Here is a 13,086-nt window from a genome sequence, read left to right on the forward strand (position 1 = left end):
TGACTGGTTTTGAATCCTGTCTCCACTCCTTACACTATGTTTTGGGCAGATTACATAAATATTTCTATACCTTAGTTTCTCTGATATCCAACTATACTATAAGGCCATAGTAATCAAAACAGCATGGTACTGTCATAAAGACAGACATATAGATCAATGGAACAGAATAGGGATCCCAGAAATAAATCCACACCTTTATGGTCAATTGATATGTTACAAAGGAGGCAAGAGCATACAATGGAGCAGGGGATGTGAAGAACAGGGAACCCTTGGAACTGTTGGTGGGAATGAAGATTAGTGCAGCCACTGTAGAAAGCAGTGTGGAGTTATCTAAAGAAAATAAAAATGGATCTGCCTTATTTGAAAGAATAGATGCACCCCTATGCTCATACCATTATTTCATTGACCAATATTTGGAAGCAACCCAAGTTCCTATCAGTAGATGAGTGGATAAAAAAGTTGTGGTGTGGATACACAATGAACTATAACTCAGCTGTAAAAAAGAAGGAAATCTTACCTTTGTGGCAGCATGGATGGACCTGGAGAGTATTATGCTAAGTGAAATAAACCAGTCAGAGTCAAGTATCATATGATTTTACTTGTGTGTGGAATCCAATAAACAAAATAAGCTAACAACAAAATAAAAGCAGACTCAGAGATACAGAGAACTGACTGACAGCTAGCTATTTAGAGGGGAAAAGGTTGGGGACAGGGTGAAAAAGGTGAAGGGATTGAGCAAAAAAAAATTAATACTCATAGACACAGACAACGATAAATTGGTAACCAGAAGGAAAGGGGGATGCCTGTGGAGTAGAAGAGGGTATAGTAGGTATAAAGGTCAATGGAAGGAGTCTTGACTTTGGGTGGTGAACACACAATATAATACATTGATAATGCATTATATAATTGTACACCTCAAACCTATGTAATTTTATTTACGAATGTCACCTCAATAAATTAAATAAAAATAAAAACAGGGACAAAAATAGATTCCTTCTTTCAGAGAGGTTATGGACTTGGAGCAGGAAACAGACAATGACGAGCCAGTGTTTGCTACCTGCTGCAGAAGGTAAGCACCTTCAGGGGACTCAGAAGAGCCGTGAGCATTCATGGAGAACTTTGCAGAGGAGGAAAGGCTTGAAGAGAACTTGAGTGAAGGATTTCTGATCAGACATAGGAGTCACTCCAGCTATTTTAATAGTATTTACATAGCTTCCACACAGTGCCAAGGAAGTGTTCCAAGCACTGTACAAATATGGAATCATTTGTCCTCATAAAATCCTATGAGATAAGGAATATTATTAATAGCCTTTGACAGAAAATAAACTAAGGTACAGAGAGGTCAGTAACTTGCCTAAATGGGGATGGAGAAGAACTTGAGTCTAGGCGGGAGGTTTCTACAGTCCATGTCCCATCCTCTATGCTTGCTGCCCATCTTGGAGACATAAGTATGTGCAAGGACATAAGCCTTAGGGAATGGCAATGTCAAAGAGCATGTGCCAACCTGTACCTATTTAGGTACAGCTGCAGCAAAGCTGCATGGAAGAGATCAGAGAAATGAAGCTCAAAATGTATGAAGAGATCATGTCTGGTGGATCTGGATACGCCATGCAAAATGTTTGTATTTGATCCTTTGGGGGTATGAGATTTTTGGATGCTTTTTGAAGCGGTTGAATTGTATTGCAATAGATGTTGAATTGTATTGGTCAGGTGAGAGTTTGTTTTTAAAACGTTCAAAATGAAGTTAGGACAAAGTGATGAGTCTGTTTTGGCAGTTCAGGTGCTTTATTACAGCAAACTAGGAGAAATATATGGAAAGAAGAATGGTGATAGTTTGGTAATTCATTGAATGCCCTAAGGCAAGAGACAGGGGATTCAACTCCAGATGTAAATACATATAAAGAAGTAATATCTATATGTAATAACTAGAGGCCCAGTGCACAAAAATTTGTGTACTCTGGGGAGTGGAGGCGGAGTCCCTCAGCCCAGCCTGTGCCCTCTCACAGCCCAGGAGCCCTCAGGAGATGTCCAACTGATGGCTTAGGCCCACTCCTTGTGGGGAGCAGGCCTAAGCCACAGTCTGGCTTCCCTCTGCGGGAGGCAACCGATGGGCCAATAGGGGGATGGCACTGGCTGGTGAGAGGCTGACCCCACCCCTCTGCCACTGCTGGTCACTGCCCCCTGATCGCAGTCCCTTCCTCTGCCCACTGGTACCTGCTTTGGCTGGCCTGGCACCACCCACTCGCCGACCCTGCCCCTGCCAACTGGTCATTCCACCGTTCAGTCAATTTGCATATTAGGTTTTTATTATATAGGCTATGCCCATTATGAATATGTCATTTTTGTTGCTGTATAAAATTGACTAGTAGAAATCTGTTACAATTTATTTATTCACTCTCTGTTGATAAACATCTACTTTGTTTCTAGTTTTTTCTTTTATCAGCAGTACAGCTATGACCATTCTTATGAATATTTCCATGTACTCCTGTGCAAAATATTCCCAAGGCACACACCTATGAGTGCGATTGCTGGGCTGTAGGATATATAGATATTTAACTTTACCAGATAATGTCAAATTGTTTCCTGAAGTAGTTTTGCCAATTTGAAATCTGACCAACAGTGCACTAAAGCTTCATTGATCCGTTTTCTCACCAGTAATTTATATTTTCTTATTTCTTAAATATTGCCAATTCAGTGAGTGTGAAATGGAATTGCTTTTGAATTTCAATTTACATATACCTGATTACTACTTAGTTTGAGCCTCTTTCATATACTAATAAAGTGTTTGAGTGCCTTCTTTTCCTATAAAAAAGTTCCTCATCACTTTTGTCCATTTGTCAGTGAAATCCTTTGCATGTCACCTCTTGTTTTTTTGTTTTTTTGCATCTTTTATTTCTTTCATGGTATTTATTTATTGATTGGTAAACAATAGGTCATTAATTTGTTTATTCCTTTAATTACCAAATATTTATTGGTGATTGCTATCTCCCAGGCACTGTTCCGGGTCGTGAAGAAAAAGCACTGAGCCAAACAACTTACAATCCATGCTCTCATAGAGTTACATTCCTGTTGAAGACAAAAATCAACAGTAAAAAGGAGAAGAATTGAAATATATCTTATGCTGGATGAACATCAACAAATGCAAATGACATTAGTACTAGTACTTGGCCCAATGCAGGCATACAGTAAAAATGCTGAATTAATGAATAAACAAATGAGGAATTCCCATGAGGTCATGTGTTCCTGAGATTTTTTGTTGATTTATTTGAACCAGTGGATATTGCATTGATTCCCCTGTATTTGGTATTCCAGGAATCACCTGAAGACTCTCTCTCTTTCTCTCTCTCTCTCTCTCTCTCTCTCTCTTTCTCTTTTCAATTTGACATTCCTGAGTCAGTGGTCACCAAGCAGAAGCCATCAGTCCCTCTGCCCTCATTCCATCTGGTCTATTCAGGCAAAGTTCTGAGCTATCTGATAAAATGGCAATGAGCTAGTTGATCAAATTACCTCTAATTCACTCAATCTTCCCTTCCATGGATTGAGGAATATTGTAACCCAAAATCTGAGTTCATTGGCCATTTGATTTCTTCCTACTTATTGGTTGTGAGTTAAAATGTTTGGTTTATTTCAAAGCAAACCAGAAATGTTATTGTATTAATTGAATCAGAAATTTTCTGATTCTCATTTAAACAAAAACTTAAATTAAACATTGTTAGTTAAAAACATTTTTTTAATTGTGCAGTCAAAATACTATTTCTGATTATTTCAATTTTCAACAACCAGTTTGCTGTTATCTAGACACTGTTTCTGTTTAGGCATGATAGGAATAGTTATGGCCATCAATTACAGAAGTGCCAGAAAAAGCATTATCAGCTCCAGCATTTTGCCACATGCAGAGCAGGCCCATAATCAAAATCCTCTACAGTTCTAAAGGATTCATTCTTATCCAGTGCAGATAAACTTTCTGACCACAACTTTCTGTTTATCTTCTCTATTGTAATTCTTTCTGCTGTATTTATGAGTGACATTTGAATAGCTGAGAATCTTCTTTGAAATTATATTTTTCCATTAAGATCAGCAATCATTTGCAAACTTGTGAATTCATTAAAACCTATTTTGAAAGAGAGTGGTTATATTAATGCAAAGACACTGGCAAGAGTAGAGTCTGATGGAACTTGAGTGCTTCTAAACTCCTTGTGAGAAATTTCAATAAAATTTATTTCAGTTAGTTGCAGATTCAAATTGTAACCTAAATTAAAATGCTAAGCATTAATTTCACTTCTACCAGGATTAAAGTAATTACATGAAAAATATAGACAATTAATAGGAAAGGTCATTTATTCTTTTGGGACATGGCATAAAAGGGTATGAAATTTTGTTTTATATAACCACTGATTTCATAGATTTTAGTTGTTAAGTGAATGATAAAATTGTATTTTGCTAGAAATGCAAGTACATTTATTTTATTTTAAAAATATTTTATCTCCTCTTTTTATTGCTTATAAAAATAACACAAGTTCAAAACTGGAAATAAAAGATTATGTTTTGTTAAAATGTTTATATTCTTCGTTATTTATTTGTTAAAACGTGCCTATTGATTGCCTAGTGTTAATAATAAAACATTGTTAACTATGTCATACTGTGTTAATTTTCATATTTAAAGAATTTGGTATAATTTTAACTCATCTTTTAGAATGAGATTACTAATACATTGTATTTTAAAATTCATTCTTAGAGTAAATGAACATATTATGATAGCTCCTAATATATCTCAAAACATATATGTTCAGAAATGTAAAACTTAGTTATCTACTTGTATAAATCATTTACCAGAGATAGTCAAGTTTGCTAAACTATCTCCAGGTATACTGATCATAGGGTTAATTCTCTTATATGATACATGGGAAATGTCTTGTTTTTCTAATTTCTATCTCTCTATTTTTTGAAAACCCCAAATCTATGTTCAATAGATGCAATTAATTAAATGTCAGGATGGGGTCATATGACCAGTAATATAAGCAAGAAATTCCTTTCACATGATCATGAGGCTGAAAGGTTAATGCTTGATAGATGCTGCATTGGAGGAAGCTATTATAAGGAGTGTTTTTCAATCAATGAGATGCTATTATGAGCAATAGATCCAATTTCTTTTAATCAATGGACCTTTTTTATTACATTTTCTAAGACATATTCTGTAGAATTCATATAGACTATTCTTCTCTAGACTGAAGGTTACATTTTCCTTTTTCATTAAGATTCCATTATGATATCTTCTTAAATCCCTATGAAAATATACTTTTTACTTTTCACAATTTTTGTTTCTAAAGATTTATTGAACATTGTATTTTAAGAAAGTCACTGAGTAGCAACTATGTGCCAGGAAGCAAACTAGAACTGGGTACTAAAATGTTTTAAGACTATTTCAAACCTTCAAAGCTTTTACAGTATAATGGAGAAAACAAATATACTTGCTTAAATATAATAAAATATGGGTCATTTTATATCACAATTAAACTTTTTTTCTGTGATTTCTTTCTTCTCCTGGAAAAATGTGGCTGTAATTTATGGGGAGACAGAACAGAGGTGGTTAGAAAAGCTTCAATAGAAGGCAAGATTTGTCAAAATATTTCAGATGAAAAGGTGGCACAAACATCCCAACCTGGGTAAACCCAAGAATAATATGAAGGCTTCAATCTAATTTATCTCAGTCTTCTTGATCCATAAGACTGTATTCTATACGGTCTTTTGATAGTGCATCAATGGTTTTTCTTTGCTTAAACTTCAGTTGCATGACAGAATCTGATATTATTAATTCATTCTTCAAACTGTTAAGCTATTATTACCTTGGGCCCAGTGCTATTATGAATGTTGGGGACATATCACTAAATATAAAGTAGTTTTGGCCTTGAAGTATTTTAAGAATCTTTGGGCAAACAGACAATTAAATTGACAATTAGATACAAAGTGATAAGGACTCACTCATCTCTTTGAGACACATAAAATAAAATATATAAGAAATACACAGTCTAGGATTCAGTGAGGATATTTACATATAATAATAAAATAAAGCATGTCTTTATAGGTAAAATAAGAATAGTGCATCTCAGTGTTTAAGGATATGGATCCTTAATCAGGCGACTTGGACTATTTGATCTTGGGAACATATTATGGTTTTACTGAATGTTTGTGGTCCCCCATCCACTAAATTTATATGTTGACACCTAATTACCAATATGATGATATTAGGAGGTGGGGTCTAAGGGAGGTGATTAGGTGAGGAGGATGCAGCCCCTATCATGAGATTAGTCCTTATAAAAGAGACCCCAGAGAGCTGCCTCTCCCCTTCTTTCATGTGAGGACACAGTGTAAGATGCTATCTATGAAACAGGAAGCTAGTCTTCACCAGCTACCAGATTTGATGACATTTTGATCTTGGACTTCCAGCCTCCAGACTGTGAGAGATAAGTGTCTGTTACTTAAGTCATTCAGTCTGTGGTAATTTGTTACAGCAACCTGACTGGACTGAGCATGTTACCTGACATTTTTCTCTTCTGAAATGTGACAGGTAATAACAGTACATCGCTCCTCAAACACCACATACACACACATCCATAAAGGTCATTGAGATAAACGTGTGGCTACTTTAGCCACCAAATACTCCTTGCCTTTCTCTTTAATGTAAGATGTGACAACTATGACTCCATTATACTTTTTTTAACTTCTGGAAGAACACCAATGCCCTTACAGCAATGAAACATAGAGATGTTCTGCTACTCCAGCACTGTAGTGAGTTTATGAGACATGGGTATCAACAATAAATAAATTAAAAGAGAAAGAATATGAAACTATTTGGCTATAAGGTTCCATCTGTAATTTGATATAGTTATGGAACAAAATCAGTGGGAAACTGAGAAATAAAGTTACACTGCCCTCAGCATGGAAAGACCATGCAAAAGTGATTTTATCATGAAGTTGTACACAGTGATTGACTTAAATAGTCTCCCTTAGCAGTAGGCAAAGTTAATTATCCAATTATTCTAGGGCATTTCAAATAACTTGTATAAAGTATTAATAAAACTCAATAATATAAGTTTATTGAGTTATATTTCACACCAATTCTCATGTATGTATTGTTTGAAATTTTCTCTAACCATTACTTAAAATTTCTTCTAAAGTAACTATCACTCCATACCCTGAAAAGTATGATAACAAGAAAACTATGTTTTATAAAAACTTTAAACAGGGAAAATGCAAAGGACAATATATTTCATAGGTCTAAAAAGAGAAATACAAGTCTGGCATATCCAACTGACTTAATATATGAAACCGCCCAAACCGGTTTGGCTCAGTGGATAGAGCGTCGGCCTGTGGACTGAAAGGTCCCAGGTTCGATTCTGGTCAAGGGCACATAACTTGGTTGTGGGCACATCCCCAGTGGGGGGTGTGCAGGAGGCAGCTGATCGATGTTTCTCTCTCATCGATGTTTCTAGCTCTCTATCCCTCTCCCTTCCTCTCTGTAAAAAATCAATAAAATATATTTAAAAAAAAAATATATGAAACCATAGAAAAGAAGTAAATGAGGTTTTGGTATATTCTCTTGAAGGATTATCAAAAAGAGCATTTTCCTCAAATTCTTCATTTATAAAGCCAAGCAAAGGCAAAATATCCATATAAGTTAGAATATGTGGGAGCAATATATTCCTGCAGGAGCAGAGACTGCACACCATTCTAATCCTATCTAATAAAAGAGTAATATGCAAATTGACCATACCTCTGCTACACCCACAAGCCATGCCCACTAGCCAATCAGGAGTGAGTATGCAAATTAACCCAACCAAGATGCTGCAGCCATGGAGTGAGCAGGAGGCTTGGATTTCCCTGGCAATGGAGGAAGTCAAGCTTCATGCATACCCTGGTCAGCCCCCAGGCCTCCACTGAAGGCTACAAAGTTTCAATTATAGAAGATAAATAAATCCCAGAAACCAAGGCCTCGGCTTGGGTCAACCGTGGAGTGTGGCTGGCCTGCAAACCACCACAGGCCCCTCACCCAGGCTGCCCCATGCCCCAAGGGAACCCCCACCATGATCTGGAACACCCTTCAGGGCAAACCAGCTGGCCCCCACCCGTGCACCAGGCCTCTATCCTATCTAATAAAAGAGTAATATGCAAATTAACCATCACTCCAACACACAAGATGGCTGCCCCCATGTGGTCAAAGATCTTGCCCCCATGTGGACACAAGATGGCCACCACAAGATGGCCAGCAGGGGAGGGCAGTTGGGAGGCACCAAGTCTTCAAGGTAGTGCAGTTGTGGGTGATCAGGCCAGCAGGGCAGGGCACATGGGAGGGACCAGCCCTGCAAGGGAGGGCAGTTAGGAATGATCAAGCCTGCAGGGGAGGGTAGTTAAGAGTGACCAGGCTGGCAGAGGAAGTTGGGGGAGACCGGGCCTGCAGGGAAGGGCAGTTAGGGGCAATTGGGCTGGCAGGAGAGCAGTTAGGGATCAATCAGGCTGGCAGGGAAGTGGTTAGGGGGTGATCAGGCTGGCAGGCAGAAGTGGTTAGGGGCAATCAGGAAGGCAGGCAGGCGAGCAGTTGGGAGCCAGCAGTCCTGGATTGTGAGAGGGGTGTCCGACTGCCCATTTAGGCCTGATCCTACTGGGATCGGGCCTAAACGGGCACTTGGACATCCCTCCAGGGGTCCCAGATTGGAGAGGGTGCAGGCTGGGCTGAGGGACACACACCCCCGTGCACGAGTTTCGTGCACCGGGCCTCTAGTCTTATATAATAAAAGCCTAATATTCTAAGTGTCCAGTTGTCTGGTCATCTGTTCAACCAATCAAGGCGTAATATGCTAATGATATGCTAAGGCCACTCAACCTCTCGCTATGATGTGCACTGACCACCAGGGGGCAGACGCTCCAACCCGTAGGTTAGCTTGCTGCTGGGGTCCAGCCAATTGGGACTGAGCGAGGAGTGGGCAGGCCTAAGCCATCAGGCAGACATCCCTCAAGGGCTCCCGGACTTTGAGAGGGTGCAGGTCAGGCTGAGGGACCCTCCCCCAGTGCACAAATTTCATGCACTGGGCCTCTAGTAAGAATTATATTTGAACAGATTTTATTATGGAGGCAGTGGGAAGCCAGTGAAAGGTCTGAAACAGAAGATTGGCACTCTCTCTCACTCTTTCTCATAAGCCTTTATAATGATCTACAAATTGGTCATTCAGCTCTGAAATAAGGCAGTTGTAGCAGGATAAGTGAATTTTTAAATCAGAAAGATTATTTGTTCCCTGAACCAGTACCCATGTTTGCTGTTCAAGTAGCTATGGCCATTTGGATTCCTGGGATATTTTAGGAATTAAAGGAATTCAAAGGTAATTGGGCCAAAACATTTTAAAGGATATTTCATTTACTATATATCTTCCACCATGCCCTGTGGAATATTAATGGGAAATCACACAAAATATTTATTAAATATCAATCATACAGTCTTAACTCTTATTCCCAAATCGGTCCCTCTTCACAACACTATTACAATCAAGTTAACAGAAGAAATAAAAACATTTCTTGTCCAGTTTTTTCAAGGCTAATTATATTTTTCTTTGCCTACTTCAAATTTTATGCCATGATCAATAATTTGATCACTGTACTGTGGAGAACTGAAATACTGAATGCTACATGTCAGTGTGTAGGAACAGTGTAATAAATGTTCCTATGTTTGAGAAGAAAATAGGCAAGTTTGCACATGTATAAAGAAGGCTGCCTCGGACACTGGAGATCTTTTTACCCAACCATGTGTAGAAGATGTGGGAAGTTCTGATTCTGCCTGGAGTGTAGAAAGCTGAGATGAGCACTGTTCCCACATTAACAATCAGAAAACCGCAAGACAAAGTACAAGTAATAACTTTTTATCACCACCTGAAAACCAAGTTGTGATTGCTTGTTAACTATGAACTTCTATTACATGAGTTTTCCTGTGAGATGTTGCTGAGGTTAAATGTGGGGTCTCATGGAGAAAATCGGCATTTAATGATGCAAGTTCACTGTGCTTATTGCCAGTTGGGGTTTCTAAACGAAGTTCACAGGTGAGGTTTTGTTTTGATCACCCAGGAATGCTGGCAGTATTCCTACATGAGGAGCGCATGTTGTAGGAGTTCTGAGTGTAAGGACTGCTCCTCTCCGCCCAATGACACAAGGTGATGACAACATTTTTTCTTCCCTCTCTTTCCTGGAGGGAGCAACGTCTCTGTTGCCTTTACTCTTAAGGGTGTCCAAGGGAGCCCCGTTTATTCTAAGATCCTCTCAGATTCCCCCATTTGGGGACCTCAGCCTGTGGCTCCTACTCCAGCTTTCCTAAAAGATCTGAAAAATCTGATGCTAAATTCACAGGGCCTTGAAAAGTGGCCTCCAGTGAAAGCCAGTATAGCGTTTTGCTCATCTCTTGTCTTCCGTTTTGTTTTGTTTTCTTTTTTACTTAATTTTGACCTCTGCAGAATCTTCATGGTATTGACAAATAATTGGTGCCATAAACACATTTTAATATGTATTTGTAGCCAGTACATTTAGTTTCCCGTGAGAGTTGGTGTCCAGACCTAGTGGGCCCACAGCTGGAACTGCAGTTCCTCACACCTCACTTTGCAGCAGCCAGGTGCAGCTGTTTCAGTGCAGCACCCTCCAGACCAGAGGCCCAGGCTTTGTCCCCTTTCCTCCTCATTCCTTCCAAGTGGGTAGTGCCAAGGACACGCTCAGTGAATGTGTTGGGGACCATCTCCATCTCAGGTCCCAGGGAAGCACTTGCAGCTGCAGCAGCCACAGCTCTGTGAAAACCGGCTCCTTTTCTAATTAAAGTGAAACAGAAGAAGGCCATATGCACTTTTGTCATGTTTACAACCAGAGCGCAATTCTCTCTCCTCGCCTTGTGTGCTTTTCCAGCACCATTTCTAATTCATGAGAAAATGCTCAGACATAACCCCAGATTGGCCCAAGTACATTCTAAAACCTGCAGTGTGTTTCCATTTGTTTGATTGTTTGTTTTGCATGAATTAGATTTGTAACAAATGACTCTAAAATGGTTTAGAGTACTTAATTGTTTTATCTTGAGTGAACTTCTCTCATAAAAGCTCGTGGGCCCTACTTCCCAACATAGTCCTACATTCAGGAGCAAGGTTGCTGTCCACATTCTATGGCCGCTTGTGCCTTGGCCACGGTCACCAGGCAACTTGGCTGCAATTGCAGAGACATCAACATATCTGCTACTAATTCAGCACAATCAACAGCAGTTTTGCAAATAATCAGATCGTAGTTAGTAATCCTGTGCACACCCCACGCTGTTCAGAGCCACCTTTGTAGTATCATCCTTAATTAGGATAATCAAATTCCTCTTTTTATCTTCATTCAGCGATTGCAAAGTCATTTTGTCAGGCATAAATTACTCATTCGTTATTATGGGAAAATGGATTTCTTACAAACTTCAAACAACATATACACATTATCTTCAAAAGCACATAGTCTTTTAGGAAATAGATACCATTTTCTGCTCTGAAAAAGTCTAATTCAGAAGGACATTCCTAAATAACACCTCATCTGGCTTTATTTCAGTCTGTGCTATTTCAATGCTTCATTGGACTAGAATCTACAAAGCGATATGATTCATCTTTAAAGTTAGCATAATTTTCCTCTTTTTCCTTCGAAAGCCTTTTTATGAATATATTCTTGCCTGAAAGTCACAGAACGCTTTAAAAAACCTCAGTGTTAGTTAGCATTTAAAACATTTGAAGCCTTAAATACAAAATGCTTATATATTAGTATTATGGTGTTAGTTATAATGAGCATAATAATTAAAAAAAAAACTGAAGGAATACATTCATATCTCTGGTCAGGAGATACCTTCTACTTTATTTTAATTATAAAGTTAATTATACAATTTTAATAGAAACTATTTTTCATTTCCTAAGAATGTGCAATGTTTTTAATGAGTGGGACTTGCATCAGAATCACCTGGAGTGATTTTTACAAACAGTGATTCCCATCCTCAGATCCAATTTCACTTTTTTTGGCTGTTTTCTTATAGTTTGTATATAACATGCTCCACACGTGATATCCTGCACATTAAGGTTTAGGAAACTTTTAATTTGGTGGTTCAGATATTGTGTGGCCTGCAGGGGGCGCTACCCTTTACCTCCATTCTCTTAAGGTCTCCAGTGGGGACTGGGGATTAACTTGACAGGACAGATCAGCAGGAGAAAAACATGCAGATTCATTTAACAGAAGTTTTACATGACACTGAAGCTCTTAAGGAAATGAGACCCAAAGAATGGCCAGGCCTAAGTGTTATATAGTGAGTGGAACAAAGAGAGGCAATTGTGGAAAAGTAACTAGACATGTGATGTGGGGAGGGTAAGAAGAGATAAGAGTTATTTAAAGGTCTGTTTGTAAAGATTTCTCTCCCCTGGATTCCTCATCTCTGCAGAAAAGAATTTTTATCTCTTGGTGATGGAAGAGTGTCTTTTACATGTAGTTTCATCTCATCTCCTGTTTTATTTATTTATTTTATTTTTTGTTAATCTCCACCCAAGGATATTTTTTCCATTGATTTTTTTTAAGAGAGCATGAAAGGGAGTAAGGGAGAGAGAGAGAGAGAGAGAGAGAGAGAGAGAGAGAGAAACATGAATATGAGAGAGACGCTTTAGTTGGTTGTCTCCTGCACCAGAGGTAAGTGTCCTTGACCGAAATCGAACTGTGACCTGTGACCCTTCAGTCCGCAGGTTAATGCTCTATCCCCTGAGCAAAACTGGCCAGGGCTCAGCTATTGTTTTGAGGAAAAAATAGGGGAGGACATCTGCCACACCTCAAACCCTAAATTTCATTTACTTGTTGTCTCTTTGAGTAGGAAATGTCTCCTCTGTACCTTAATCCCTTTCATGTATAGGATGAGTTAGACCCTACCTGAAAGTTTGCTTTCTGACCATGCAGTCTAGGCCTGACACTTGTCAAAGGTTTTTTATTCTGCACTTACAGTTTCTTTGGCATCCAGTTCCCTCCAGAATTTAAGAAGCTTCAGATCTATTTGTATCCAGCCAGTCCTATTTA

The sequence above is a fragment of the Plecotus auritus genome, assembly GCF_963455305.1.
Source record: "Plecotus auritus genome assembly, chromosome: 1".
NCBI classification, from domain to species: domain Eukaryota; kingdom Metazoa; phylum Chordata; class Mammalia; order Chiroptera; family Vespertilionidae; genus Plecotus; species Plecotus auritus.